This window comes from Corvus brachyrhynchos, unplaced genomic scaffold (genome assembly GCF_000691975.1).
Source record: "Corvus brachyrhynchos isolate BGI_N302 unplaced genomic scaffold, ASM69197v1 scaffold103, whole genome shotgun sequence".
NCBI classification, from domain to species: domain Eukaryota; kingdom Metazoa; phylum Chordata; class Aves; order Passeriformes; family Corvidae; genus Corvus; species Corvus brachyrhynchos.
This window is the reverse complement of record NW_008237436.1, coordinates 1,473,011-1,487,457: the sequence shown is the minus strand read 5'-3', so window position 1 is coordinate 1,487,457 and position 14,447 is coordinate 1,473,011. Positions and strand designations below refer to the sequence as shown.

Here is a 14,447-nt window from a genome sequence, read left to right as displayed (position 1 = left end):
GAGTGGGAGGAAGAAGAAGCAACGGACACAAAGTATTACCAACTGACCACAAACCCCATTCTCTGTCCCCCTGCACTTCTCACATGGAGAAGGTAGAAGAATTGGGAATGAGGTTGAAAATGGGACAAAATGAGCAGAAGAGGGCAGATATTTTACAGTTATTCTTGTTTCTCATTATCCTGTTCTGTTTGAATGGCAATCAACTAAACTAATTTCTCCAAGCTGAGTCTGTTTTGCCCACGATGGTAATTGCTGAGTGACCTCCCTGTCCCCATCATGACCCATGAGTTTTTGATCTTATTTTCTCTCCCATCCTGCTGATGGAAGGGGAGTGACAGAGCAGCTTGATGAGCTGTTGCCAAGGTCAACCTACCACAGCTCTTTGTGTTGCACAATAGGGAACGCTTTGGAATTGAATATAAGAATAGTAATTGGGAAAGGTAACAGGCAAAACAGGGACTGAACAATACTAGAGGGCAAAATCGTTGTAGGGAATTTTATTCGCAGCTGTGGTGAAGGGATTAGGGGTGGAGTGTGTGTAAATTGTCTGTATTTGTCAGCGTTGAAATGATGCTTTAAATTTTTTTTGTTGTGTCTGTAAGAAACGGAGGTCTTTAAAGAATATATGATTGCATCTAAATTTAGTTAATTGTTAGCAGTAGACAGCCAGTAGGCAACAGGTGCTGAAATACCTTTGCCAGACCATGAAGAAATTTAAGCACTTCCAAAGTGCCCTCCTGTTTTAGGCCGTTTTTAGGCACCTAGCCTAGTGTAATTTTCTTTGCAGGCCTTTTGTTCCAATCCTTTTAGGCTTTTATTTACCTTTATGGCTCTTTGAGATACTGCCTTCTACAGGATCTGCTCTGCAACATATATATACATTTTTCCTTTAAGTTCTCAGGAGTCACTTTCAGCTGGAAGAAGCATTATAGAAGCTATATTTTTGTATGCAAGTTATCTCTTTGTTATAGATAAAAACTTGATTTTATGCCATAAAAAATTAATTTCTTGATCCACAGGTAACCATAGTGTTGATCGTTATTATTGAAAATGTATATTTATTTTTCTTGAGCCAGTTTTGTGGTCTTGACTGTGGAAAGAGATTTTCTTTTACTAAATCTAATTTATTTAAATATCAGAAGTTAATTCCATCAGCTTCTGATCAGCTGTAATTAATGATCACTTCAAAATTAGCTCAAAGTGTAGGCTCAAAATGTAATTTAACATGTAGTGTCTTCCTTGAAAAATCTCTTTCTTTCCTAAGGTGTACCTGCATCCTGGGTTTTTTTTGATCTCTATCGTGAATAACTGTAGATTTATCAGCACCACAGTTTGTTTAACGTTGTCAGTATTTTTTCTTCAGCAAAAGCTGAAAGTTCAAACTCTTAACTACACTCGAAAGTAGATTTGTTATTTCTCCAGCACATCTTTTTTCATCCCATAGATCAGTGTTTAATTGAAGAGATGATTGGAGAACAGAGTGCATTAAGAAAATTTAACCTCTGGGTTCGAATACATTAAAGTTCAAGACAAGTTCCCTGTAACAGTGCATGCATACTGCAGAACAATAAAAGACTTTGAAAGCCCACAAAGTATTTTCCCATGATCACGTTAAAAGCCCATATGTGATTTTGGACTTGCTAATAAAAAAAAATTACCAAAGTTACAGATGTTGATCGGAATTTTGGCTACACCAAAAGTCCTGCTGGAACCATTTTTTCACAGGTGCATTTAGTGGGGCCTTTTTTTTTTATTTTCCTCATTGGCAATAGCTGTCTGTAATTTTTTTTTATGTCTCACAGACATTTTGTTTTTACTCTCAGCTTGGTCCCAACACTCCCACTGCACCTGCCCTGCTAGTACTTTATGGTCATGCAGAATTCCAGCTAAATTACTGGAGTCCTGCATTGAAGCAAAGACCTGTTCTTATGAAGCCCTCTCAGCTCTCTCAGACAATACCTGGGGATAGCCAGGAGTTAGAGCAGAGAAGGAACAGTTTCTAAGAGGCAGATAACTATTTTCTTTTAGTACTGGAATCTGTTTTGACTATGTTTAATTTTTCATGTACACAAATCCTTAAGATCTCATGGCATGGTCTCCACTTGTGAATTACGTAAAAGTTAAGTGCTGCCTTGGAATCAGTAGTAATCCAGGGGCTTCAAGAGTGATGTGACACAAATGTCATGCTTGCATTAGCACTGAGCAAGGGTGTGGGTGGGATTTGTGCTAGCTGGGTGCTGCTGTCTTGTCTTTGCTGCTTGCTCTCTGCAGTGTATGACCACTGATAGCTGCAGGTGACTTATCTTACAGAAACATTCATATCACAGCACTCGAGAAAGACAGGACAGAAACAGTTCAGTGTTTCCGGCCCAGCAAGCTCCTCAGGTACTAAGATAAGCAAAAAGGATGCGATGTCTTCCAATTGCATAAGCAGCAGCTACAATACAGAAAACCTTCTTTTACATTTTTCTCACAAAGGTGTGAACCCAGTAACGTGAAGAAAACCTTTCACATTACAGTACATGAAGTAAAAATCTGCATATCTATCCATGCTCCAGGTCATTTCCATCATCCCTCCTTTCTACTCAGTGTGTCTCCTAACATCATCAGCTACCATTTCATCAGCTCCTGCCATCACTTGTTCCTGATCCCTTTTCTAGTTCTCCTGGAAAGAGGACCTCCCAACAGCCATTCTCTGCCTTGATTTCCCTGTGACATGATGTGGTAACTTCATCAGAAAGCGAAATATTGAGTGTTCCAACCAGCCTGTAAAGACTCTCTTAGATGATGAAAAAGTGCAGTGTTAAGCTGTAAAAATCTTTATGAGGTTATGCCTTATATATGAGGTAAACAGGAATGTGAGAAGAGCCCTAAAGGAAAAACAGTGCCATAACTGACTGTGCTGTATTTGCCAAAGTGTTGTAGTCATGGTGAGTGCAGAAATGCTTTCCTTCTTAATATATCTAGAGAAGTGATGTTGTGATGATGAAAATCTACAAAAGATAAATAGAGATGTTTTATATCAACTTCTATATCAGAGGTAATACTAGCTTTGCCATTACTGGAATTTTCAGCTGAAAACTAAGGACACTGATTCTTCAGCATAGCATATTTTAGCGGATATCCTGCATTAGAAATAGGAAGGAAAATCTGTAAAAACATATTTTCAGCATCTAGTTGCACCAATTAGGAACAGTATTTAGTTCTGTAACCATGATTTTACAGGTGAGATGATCTGCTTCTTTGTATTCACTTCCAACATAAATGCTGACAGACTGTAAAAGCAGGTGCCTGTCATTTCTCTGACTAGTTTATTCTTCACAGAAAGTTTCTTCCTAAGTTTTGTGTAAAGATGAACTGACACTAAAAGAAGAAAAACAAGTTTCAGAAATTATTTTAAACAAAGAATTCAAAATAAAACTACTCAACTAAATCTTACATTTCCATTGAGGTTATTTTGTGAAATCTTGTTTTATTCATAATAAGACAAGAAAAATAATTAGGATTTTATCATCTTACTTTTATCATTTGACTTTGAAAAGTACTGAGGTTCTACATGCTGGATTTTTTAAGTACCTAAAGTAACTTATTCAGTTTTGGTTTTTCACAATCCTGAATGCACAAATGCATTCAGGAAGCTTTTAAAGTGAAGAAAAGCTAAAAAAGAAATGAAGCTTGACCCTATTGCTTTACTTGCATTCCTTTTTTTCAGTAAGTGTCTGCAATTCTTTTTCACCATTGTTGCCTTTTTAAAAAATAATTTGGTTCCAAAATTTTTAGAATTGCCAAATGATAAGTGCAGTGACAAGAAATTTTGAATGTATGTTCTTAAGTGAGGTAGATCAAACGAGAAGAAAAGGTAGGTGGCATGTAAGGTGTCTGGTTTGAGAGGAGAGTACAGAGCAGGACATGATCCGTGAGTTTAGGAGAAGAGGGAGAAAGAGGTTCAGAGTCCTTCATGGGAGAATGGAGGAAAGCCCTGGGATTCTCTCTCACTACAATATTTCTAGTTTTTCCACTGTATAACACATGCCCATCTTCTATTTCCATTCTTGTAAGGTGTTGGTGGTAAGGTTTTGGTAGCATATGGGGAAAATGCATGTGCAAGGAGTGGCCAGGGACTGCCACTCGATGGATATGGCTGAGTGCAGATGTCTCCTAAATAGACCCACTTCAGGACACAGCTGAACCTGTCAGCCAGGCTGGTGGTGTCTCTGGAAAACCGTATTTTAGAAAGGCCAAAATGCCAGACAGCACTTATTTTGTAACAATGCATCTGTTTCCTTTTATCTCATAGATTGTCCTGCCTAACAGATAACTGATGCTGATATTGCAATGCAAATCTTTTTAAAAGACTATAATACATATCAAAAAAGAAAAAAAAGCATTACATTATATCCTAGGAGTGCTTTGGGAAACAGTAGTATGAACTAGGGACAGAGATGTCTTTCTTGCAATCCTCCCTTCCTTCAGAGACAGTAGCAGGTCCTCATTTAACATCAGGCCTTGCAGAACACTGTATTCATGGATGTGGAGCAAGGCCAGACTAAAACACACCATTGTTACAGAGGCTACCACTGTCCCAGAGATGGAAAAGGCTTTGAGGTAAACTGAGGTGTGGGAAGTGAAAACTTGTTCTCTTTGGCTTCTGTGACTACAGCTCTCTTGGAGTGTATGATGTCACTGGGGTCTGTACTCTCTGTTCCAGGGCAGTTCAGTGGTATCCTATGCTGCACACCTGGATGTGAGAGTGTGTGCGTCTCTCCCTGTGTCACCAAGCGGGCACAGCAGCAGTATTTCTTCCACAGAGCACCATACATTTCATGGGTTTCATTTGTATCACGTTGGCAAGTGGTGCTGTGAGACTCAGATCCAAAGAAGCTCATGAATCCAATATGTTATGCAGAGATGAGCTTTTCTGCCTGTGTGACCCCTGATGCCACGCTTGCACAACCCTTCCACAATGGGACACTGGCAGAAACCCCTTTTTTTTGCCAGCCTGTTCCCACAAGAAATATTCTTGAGAACATTTTCTGTCATACTTGGTTGAAACATATTTCTCATGAATTTAAATTTAGATTGCCTTTGATTATAAAGGATCTGGTTTCTGGAATAAAGAAGAATGGGAAACTTAGAATCAAAGAATCCACATCACAGATGAAAACCAGCTAGGTCTCTAGCCGCTGGGCCTTACAGAGCTGGGGCTCTGGCAGTTTGTAACTTCAAGTTCAAATACCTTGTATCTGCTAAGGTGTGAACTAGATCAAAGCCTTTCCTGCATCTGGAGTCATCATGACTTTTCAGTTTCAAGAATAACATTGGATTTTTCACCCTGCTGCTCTTACAGTCCCACAGATAATATATAAGGGAAAAAATAAATTCTTCCTTCTGGTTCTGAGTCTTCCAAATTTAAGGTTTTTTGATTTATTTCATAACTTTATGTCACTTGCCAATCTTCCATCACCTGCCTTCTTATCCAAACTGTGGATGATAAACAGGCAGAATTCTCACATTGTGACAGGAATGGATTTTGATTCTCTTCTGTCAGCCAAGCTTCTCATATCAAGTATAACATTTTTCATTGCTGAAACTGAGAACACTTCAAAAAGATGGATGATGCAAGAAGTTCATGAAAAGCTGCTGGACAAGTTCCTGAGATTATAGGTAACAATCCAGAAGAATTTCATAAGGGTATCAATAAAATTATTATGTGTGCTAGATAAGCTTCACTGTAGTGCAGAAGCTTCCAGTAGGGTGTTTTTGACTCTGTGTGCATTCCCATGTTTGTGAAAATGAGGTAAGAAGGGAGGGCTTAAGTCAGGTGACATGAAGAGTGAACATATCTGTAACAGCAGAGAGACTGTCACAGAGCATTTGGCTTATGTGGCAGGTTTTGGTAGCTGGGTGATTGCAGAGCTGGCCCCTGTGAGAACAGACCAGGGCCCAGGTCAGTCACAGCCAGTGACTCCATCTGACCTACCACAGGACACGGCTGAGCTGGTCAGTGAGGCTGGTGGCACTGCTGCAAGGACATATTTAAGAAAGGGTGAAAATCCTGCACAGCAGCTGTGAGAGAGGAGTGAGAAAAATATGAGAGAAAGAATCCTGCAAATGCTAAGGTCAGAGAAGGAAGAGGAAGAGGCGTTCCAGGCACCAGAGCAGAGATTACCCCACAGCCTTTGGAGGACAATGTTGGAAGAGATGCACCGTGCTGCAGCAGGTGGACATGCCCTGAAAAATGGTGCATCTCATGAAGAGAGCATGCGGGAATGTGGAGAGGAGCCCACAAAGAAACAGGTTTTCTGTCATAATCAGTGGCCCGTGGGGAACCCACACTAGAGCAATGTGTGAAGGACTGTCTCCAGCGGGAAGGACCTCACACTGGATCAGGGGAAAAATATGAGAAGAACTTCAGAGAGGAGATGCTGGGACTACAATCCCCCTTCCTCACCCCACTGTGCCACTCTGCATAGTGTGTGGAAGAGTTAAGGAACAAAATGAAGTTGAGCCTGGGAAAAAGTGGGGATTAGAGGGAAGATTTTTGAGTTTTGTATTTGTTTTCCACTATCTTACACTGTTTTTAATTAGCAATAAATTAAATTAATCTTCCCCAAGTGGAGTTTGTTTCTCCCTTGATGGTAATATTAAGTGATCTCTCTGTCTTTAGACAATCTCAACCCACAAGATTTTTTATCTTATTTTCTCCCCTTTATCCTGTTGAGCAGGGAGAGGGATATAGTAAATGGATGGGTGTCTGGCAGCACCCATCCAGTACCCATCCAGCCAAGTCCAGTACACAGAGACAATCATGAGTTAGTGAAATAAGTAAGTTTTGATCACTTCCTCCTCCTCAGGAAACATTGGTTGTTGTCATCTCGCTGTTCAGACCTGTGCATCTACAGGGACAGAGTGCAGCACATTCAGGAAATGCTGAGCCTTTCCAAAAAGAGAGGAAGTTTCCCAACATTGTGATCCCTTGAAAAGAGGTGTCTTAACTGTGACCTCTGTCAAGGATACTTGGGTTACTACTTAAGGACACCTTATAGTGGTGCAGAAAATAGAGTAGCTGTATAGTCATTATATCTGAATTGGTGGTTATATGCCAGTGGGAGGGAAGTCAAATCCTCTGAGTAAAACCACCTGGGTGCAGTTTTGAAATGTGTTCTCAAACAGAAGTGCTGACATAAGGCAAATTTCACAAGTAGAACTAACTGTAGGTCTAACTCTCACTCTTGGTGGATGTAATCTCAAAGGAAAAAAATGAAAGAAATAGATACAAATGGAGATATAAATTATCTTTTATTCTATAGGTCTTATCATTATGGTCCCTGAAGAGATGTGAGAAACCTTACATCTTACATGTGCAAACACTGATACACTTTCAGGAATCTTGACAGGAAGATATGTCTGCACTTTTCTAAACATAACCAAAGCTGATGGTATTCTTAGCTTTTTCCTTCTTATCACCTAATTCCCAGTTGGTTTTGTCTCCTGCCTGCTCTGACTGCTGCAGTCCTTACAGTTTCAGCACAAGAAGAGTCATACTTCCCTCTGCTTCACAAGGGTGGACAAAAGCCTGTCAACAGCCCATAAAAAACTAAATAAAAATGAATCAAACTTTTAAACTAACATTTCCACATATTTTGTACACATTTAAGTGTTTCTAAATGCAAAAGTATTTGAGAAAGAAAAAAGTCTGACTGAAATATGCCTCACTTAGGTTTCTATTTCTGTTGGTTTGCAGTGAAAATGAGTCCTTGCAGGAGGAAGGACATAATTATTTTTATTCAAGATTCTGGGAGTATCCCCAGGTCTTTCTCTGCAAAGTTGCTTCTCATCGGATGGACCCCAGTCTGCTATGTTGCATGCAGTTATTATAAAAGGTACTTAAGTAACAAAGCTCTGTCTGTTACTTTTTTATTATGAGGTTGATCAAACGCTGGTACAGGTTGCCCAGAGATGTTTTAGAGTCTCCCTCCTCAGAGATATTTAGAAACGATCTAGACACGGTCCTGGCCCAAGTGGCCCTGTTTGAGCAGGTGGGTTAGACCAGATGACCTCCAGAGGCCCCTTCCAACCTCATCCATTCGGAGATTCTGTGAACTGCTCAGAGCTTGGGAGATTTAATCTGCTGGAAAGGGTCTATTTCTCATATTTGCATGGCAAGATTATTTGTTTCATCTACATTTTCAGGACATTTTTCAAGATGAATAAATTGATTTTTGTATAAAAGCAGCTTCACATTTACCTGTGCTTCAACGCAAATACTCTTTAGGTCCCAGAAAATTCAAATCTTAAATGAATTGAAAACCATGTGAAGGAAATCATCATTAGCTAGTCAAACATTTTTCTCATTTTTCTTTCCATTTCAACCACACTAAGATCTCTTTCTTTCCCAGTCAGAACTGTAGATTGGCTTTGTTAGAGAAAAGCACTTCCCCATTGCCATTACAGGATCTGTTTTTACTGCTTGTTAATCATGTTCTAACGTAAACTGTGCATAACTAATAATTTTAGATAGCTGTCATTTACCTCTAACCAGGGGAGCTTTGAAACACCTGTTTTAGCGTTCCCGAGTTACAATTTTGAAGCAACACATCCAAGTTTTATAGTGGTAATGAAGTTTTTTTTGGATGTGTGCATGAAAACTAAAAATCAGCTTTTGTAGATGAGTAGAATGACCGTTTCTGTTAATTCATGAAAACAAGAAATTTTAGGATAAACCACTAAAGAAACACAGGGAAATTTATCCATGCATTAGAAATCATTGTACCATTGCAAAAAGAGCATTTAATTTTAATTGTTTATAAATTCTAGCCAGATTCCAAGCCTATGAATTCACAACTGTGGGAAACTGCATTTTTGGGACCTCTCAGGTCACCAGGGGTTAGAAAGAGCAGCATTGCTGTGATTTCACAGTGCTGACTAATTAGAAATCAACAACAAACTGAATAAAAGTTTCCCACATCAGACTTAGACCGTCAGCATAGTTGGCTGAGTGATTTTTGAAGGCAGAGATGACAACAGCTTTCCCAGGAGCCTTCCTGGCCTTTATGGTAGGTGTATGGCCCCTAAACCTGGCTGACCAGTGCTTGCTATGCTTCCACTTCTCCACAGGCTTACTCTCAGTACCCTGGTCATAAGTGATATCTTTTTCTGGAAAGCATCCTTCAGAAGGACAAGAGGGTTATTTTTGCAGACAACATGGGATTTAACAGTGAAGTCAGTGAGGGAGGTTTGAAATAGTGGAAAACAGCAACAAAAAATATTTAAGCAGAGCTGTGTATCTTTGTCATTACACTTTGTTTTATTCTGGTATCTAACCTTTGGTCACTCTGATGAATCTTATTTGGTCCTTGTATCCATCATACCATCAGACAGGGAACACTACCAGCAGCATAATGATGTTCCTGGTGCCATCCCAAAACTGAGTATTCCCTGTCTTTATATTTTGTTAGTCACATGATTCATTATTTAGTATTGCACATCTAACTCTGTGGATTGATAGTTACATTTGATTTAAAGGGAAGTAGGAATGGAAATACAGGGGGAGAACACAAGTATCTCAGCTCTTGTTTGAACTGCATCTAACCCTTTCTCTCCTAAAGGTAACACCTCACTGCAATGCAGTGTGGGTCAGGATTCTCTGCTTACAAATGTCCAGAGAAGCTGGGCTTTGCTTTTGAAAAACCTTTTTTTTCTTTCTTCTTGGAAATTTTGGATTAATTTCCGTGACAGATTTTTACTGGATTGTTACAGTTCCTCCTGATATCTTATAATAAGAGCTTTATAGTTTAGGATGCTATACCAGAAAAGTGAGTCAGATCCTGTCCTGTGATTAGTTCGTGTGTGCTGGGCAGGCAGAGACATGCTGAACATGTGGATTAACTTAACTATTTTCATCATGATGTGCTCAGTATTTTGGTATCTGGAAATGTACTAAAGAATAACTTCATTCTGCTACTGAAACCTTTACTACATTTTTAATAGGAAAGGTAAAAGTTGGGCTTTCAGTTCATTTCCAGCTGCTGGTTCCTATTTTGCCGTCAATATAATCCCTAAGCTCATAAAACTCTCCATAGGAGTCATTAATTTATGCATCTCCTTTTTATTTGGCCAGACTTACAAGATGTTTACTGAGGGCCTCAAAGACTGAGGCAGAGAGGGGGCTACAACAGTGTACACACCAGAGTTCATATATTGCAAATAATGTACAGGAATGGCTTAAGAATCTGCGTTCCTATTACACTCAACATGTGTACTGAACACACTGGATTGACATGTAAAATTTTGTCTATGTCACACAAGAAATTTTTGCTTGCCTTCCATATTCAATTTATTTCTGATAAATAATTCATTTGAGCAATTAGTTTTGAATCTTTACACCCTCAGTATGAGAGCAATTACAAGGTGAAAAATATGTGTGGAATGTAAGCTGAAATGAGTAAGAGAAGTGCCAGTATAGTAAAATATCTGAATGCTGTGAGGGACTGGAAAGCTGGCTGTCTCAAAACATTTCCAGTGTGTGTGTGCAGAAAAGGAGAAGGTCAGGCCTTGCCTTTGGTATATCCCATCCCTGCCATGGCCACCAGTTCCTGGCACACCAGGGTCAATGCTCTACACCTGCCTCTGGAACCCCATTGTAGCCCCAGAATGGCCAGATGGCTGGGAGTCCCACCTGGGAGAGGCCCAGGAAAGCCAAAAGGTTTGTAACCCAGGACATGAGGTGAGCACGTCTTGACCCTACCTCCTCTTGGAATTTGTATCAGCTGAACACTGCTGGAACCAGACTTGTTCTTTTCTTTGTCTTTTCTGTCTTTCTCTCATTCTGTTTCTTTTTCTAATTCCCTTTTCCCAGAGTTCTGAGTAGCTTAAAATTGGACAGGCTTGGAGTCTACTAATTTGAATGGGCAAAGTTAATGCTTTGAGAAGTGTTTTATACGTTTTAAACTTTTTCCAAAGTCCTCTAATTTTCTGAAGTTGCCAGTAAAGTTTTTTTGTTGTTTTGACCTCTTGAGAATATCTTGTGAGTATTTCTCCCTTGCATCTCACTCAGAGTACGTGAACAACCCCAAGCTCTTTTTAAGAGTCACATTGAGAGAGTTTTCTACAGCCTTACAAATGCACCCATGCATATCTGACAAGAAGCCCATGAAGGTCAGATAATGAACAGATAAGTGTCAGTCCTTGTGGGAGACTGGAAATGTCACCAGATTAGTTATGTGATTTTGCATATATAAGCTCAGCTCAAAATAGATGCATTTGAAATATCACTGGGACTCTTGAGAATTATTCTAATATCCTTCCAGCATGTGGTTTTTAACAATACATATAATTTTCACTGTTCTTAGGAAGCTTTTGTATACTAGCTAGGCAGATGTGCTAAACCTTTTGAAGAGTCATTATTTGCATTTCCAAACAGATCACATCTCTCTATGTTGCCTTCCTATCTATCTCTTCAGAATACCTGAGCATGAGAGTGAGGGAATTGGATATGGCATCTACAGGAGTTACTTGGTTATTTGCTTTGTGCTCAAATGATTATGGGCACAGGCAGACAGCAGTGCTAATGGAGTACAGGAGATTGCTCTCAATGCCATGATTTTGGGAAATCAATCTCAGGCTCTAAAGGCTTAGGACTTTCATGATATGAAACTAAATGGAAAAGAGCAATTCTGATTTCTCCATAGTCGTTTCAGCCATGTGGATCTCGGCCCTCTAAGTGCACACCTGCACTAGGAGCTCTGCACAGAGGTCTACAGGCATCATCAGGCGTTTCCTTAGCAACAGGAGCCATGTGTAGGCTGTCCAAACTGCTCTTCCTGCACCAGGTTTCCTTGGCAGCAAGGATACTGCTTAGAAAGGGAAAAAAAAGGCAGACCAATTCCGATACAGGAGTGAATTTCAGTAGTTTGCCTGTGCAGCCCAGGCTGCAAAAAAAAAGCTTTTGCTTATTGAAATAATTTTTTTTCTAAACACCTATATGGACCTGAGCTTTCCTCTGCTAAGACTGACAGAGAAGGTGCAGGGATGGTAGTGTGTGCCTGGCCCAGAGGAGTGCCACACTGTCTCAGCTGTCTGTGCACCACAGCGTGGTCCCAAGAGATTTGCATACCTGCAAATGCAGCATCTTCCCCTGCAGATCCAGTGGATACGGTGGCCCTGGGGAAGCAGCTCGCATGAGGACTGAGGAGTTGTGTACTGCCAGTGAGCTCAGGAGGAGCTCAGCAATTTGTGAAGGGTAGTGCTTAAATCAGTGAAGTTTCTCTGAGGAGCAGAGGTTGACCTTCACTACCAGTCATGAACCATTTCATCACAAACTAACCTGTGCTCACCAGTGCTGTAAGATTAGGGAGGAAACAATACAGGGTTGCTGTTGCTGTTAGTGGCTATAAACTTACCCACAGTGCAAGTTGCTAGGGTATATCCATCCATCATGTAAGTAAAAAGGTACATCCAGCTCCTTGACAAGGCATTGTTGTATGGTATGGAGAATCCAGAATAAATGTACCAAGCCAACTAGCCTAAAACGTTTGGATATTTCTCTGGAAGACTCCATCTGAACTGTAAACTGTTTCAGAGGTGTTTGAATTTAATTAAAATCTAAAATACACACATTGCTTCATCTAGCTATCAGATAATGAGATTTTATAGTTTATTTCTCAGTAAAACACAAAATAGAAAATGTATCCTTTTATTATTTGTGTATTTGATTTAGGGCAACAATACTATCTGAAATGTCAAGTAATGAGACACCCTAGAAGAAAGAATAATGGAAGAAAGCTTGATGACTAAGGATACAAAGGAGTTCTCTGGAAGCAGTTTCTTGCGTTTGTACAGAAGCTCAGTGGCTTAAGGGGCAGACTTTCATTTTTATAAATGAAAGAAAATGGATTCAATATATAATGTATATATTTATACAAATATATAAACACAAAATGTTCAAATTATAAATTATTTATATTGGAAATAGAATATTTACTTAAAAACAAAGCGAGATCAGAAAACTATGTAAACTAATTCATATATTTCAAAAAAGATGAGATCATTCTTACTGTTTTTTTTAGAAATCACAGAAGCTTAGTAGGAGGTCTTACCAGAATTTTTTTATGAGCTTGGGTTTGCTCCCACTGAATTCACTGGACATAGATGACATAATTAATTTCTTCAGAATTTCAAAAAAGACTTCTTTGATAGCCATTCTAGGCTTTTCCATTTGCCCCTTAATAATGAATTTCTGTCCGAGACTATTGCTACCCTCTTCCTAACCACTAAAGCTTGCTCAAACCTCCAGGAATACTTCCAGTGTTTGAACAGGTGCCTGAACCAAGCAGCTGCGGAGCCACATTTCTCCAATGACAGCACGTATCTGCTACAACTGAGGCCCCAGTTCAGTCAATCAGTACAGCTGCTGGAACAAGACGGGTACCACAGACCCAAAAAGCCTCATGGTCTTCATTAGATCCACTCAATAATTTGCTCTTAAAAAATTTCTTGTAAGTGCACATACTGTCTCTTGAAATACACCTTTTTGTCTCCATTTTTGCTGATCTGAATGGTTGAACAATATTAATAATGGCTTCTCTATGCGTCTGTGAGGATTGATGCATTTTGGGGTCCTGTCAAAGTCCCAGTTTTATCAGACAGCTGAATTGGGACACCTATTCAAAGCAAAGCTTTTAAAATCCTTTCACAGTCTCTCATAAAAATGTACTAAGGAGAAAAGTAAATGCATTTACTTACTATAATAAATGTCTCCTGCTTAGATGTCTCTAGCATTATTTATTTTAGTGTTTTGTCTTTTTGAAAACTTATATGAAGGCAGCATAAGGGAGTAAAATAGCTATTTGTCTTCAGGGCTCTATAACACCAAGAACATATTTTATATGCACCCTGATGTGTTAGGATTATTTAAATCACCAGGAGAACTAATGAGTAGGTCTTTGTATGTCCTGTCACTCAGCCTAAACTTTAAAATTGGAAATTAGTGACATAATTTCGTGGCACATAAGAATGGTAAAGAGGAACTAAAGGGCAAGACTTCTTTTACTTCTAATTGCAGTAGACTCATGATCTCTGAAAACATCCCTTTAGCCCAGAACATCCTTGATTACCATAGAGAGTTAGCGATTTACCTCTTTTTATTTTACAGTACTGCAAAAACTATTTGTACAGCCTTGGACCAATTTTGAGTAAGTATGTGATAATGCCTAAGCCCACAGAGTGCAATTTTTTAATACATGTTAACATTCCAAAGTGTGAAAATGGCATTATGGAGATAAGTATGAATAAAGAACAAATTCATTTAGACGTAGCCTATTGTTAAAATAAGCATTCAGACACATGCAGTCAGCAGTGAAAATCTAACCATATTTTGAATATAAAAATTTTGTTGTAGTGCTGTACTTTGTTATCTGTTTGTTTTAATTCACAGGGTTTGGGGTGAA

The 14,447-nt window shown here is 39.3% G+C and overlaps 1 long non-coding RNA gene across 1 annotated transcript in view; it reads right to left on the bottom strand.

Annotated features, from left to right (window-relative positions):
- Nucleotides 1-14,447, bottom strand: part of LOC108445989 — a 45,982-nt gene that overhangs the window by 30,541 nt on the left and 994 nt on the right. The window lies entirely within an intron of this gene.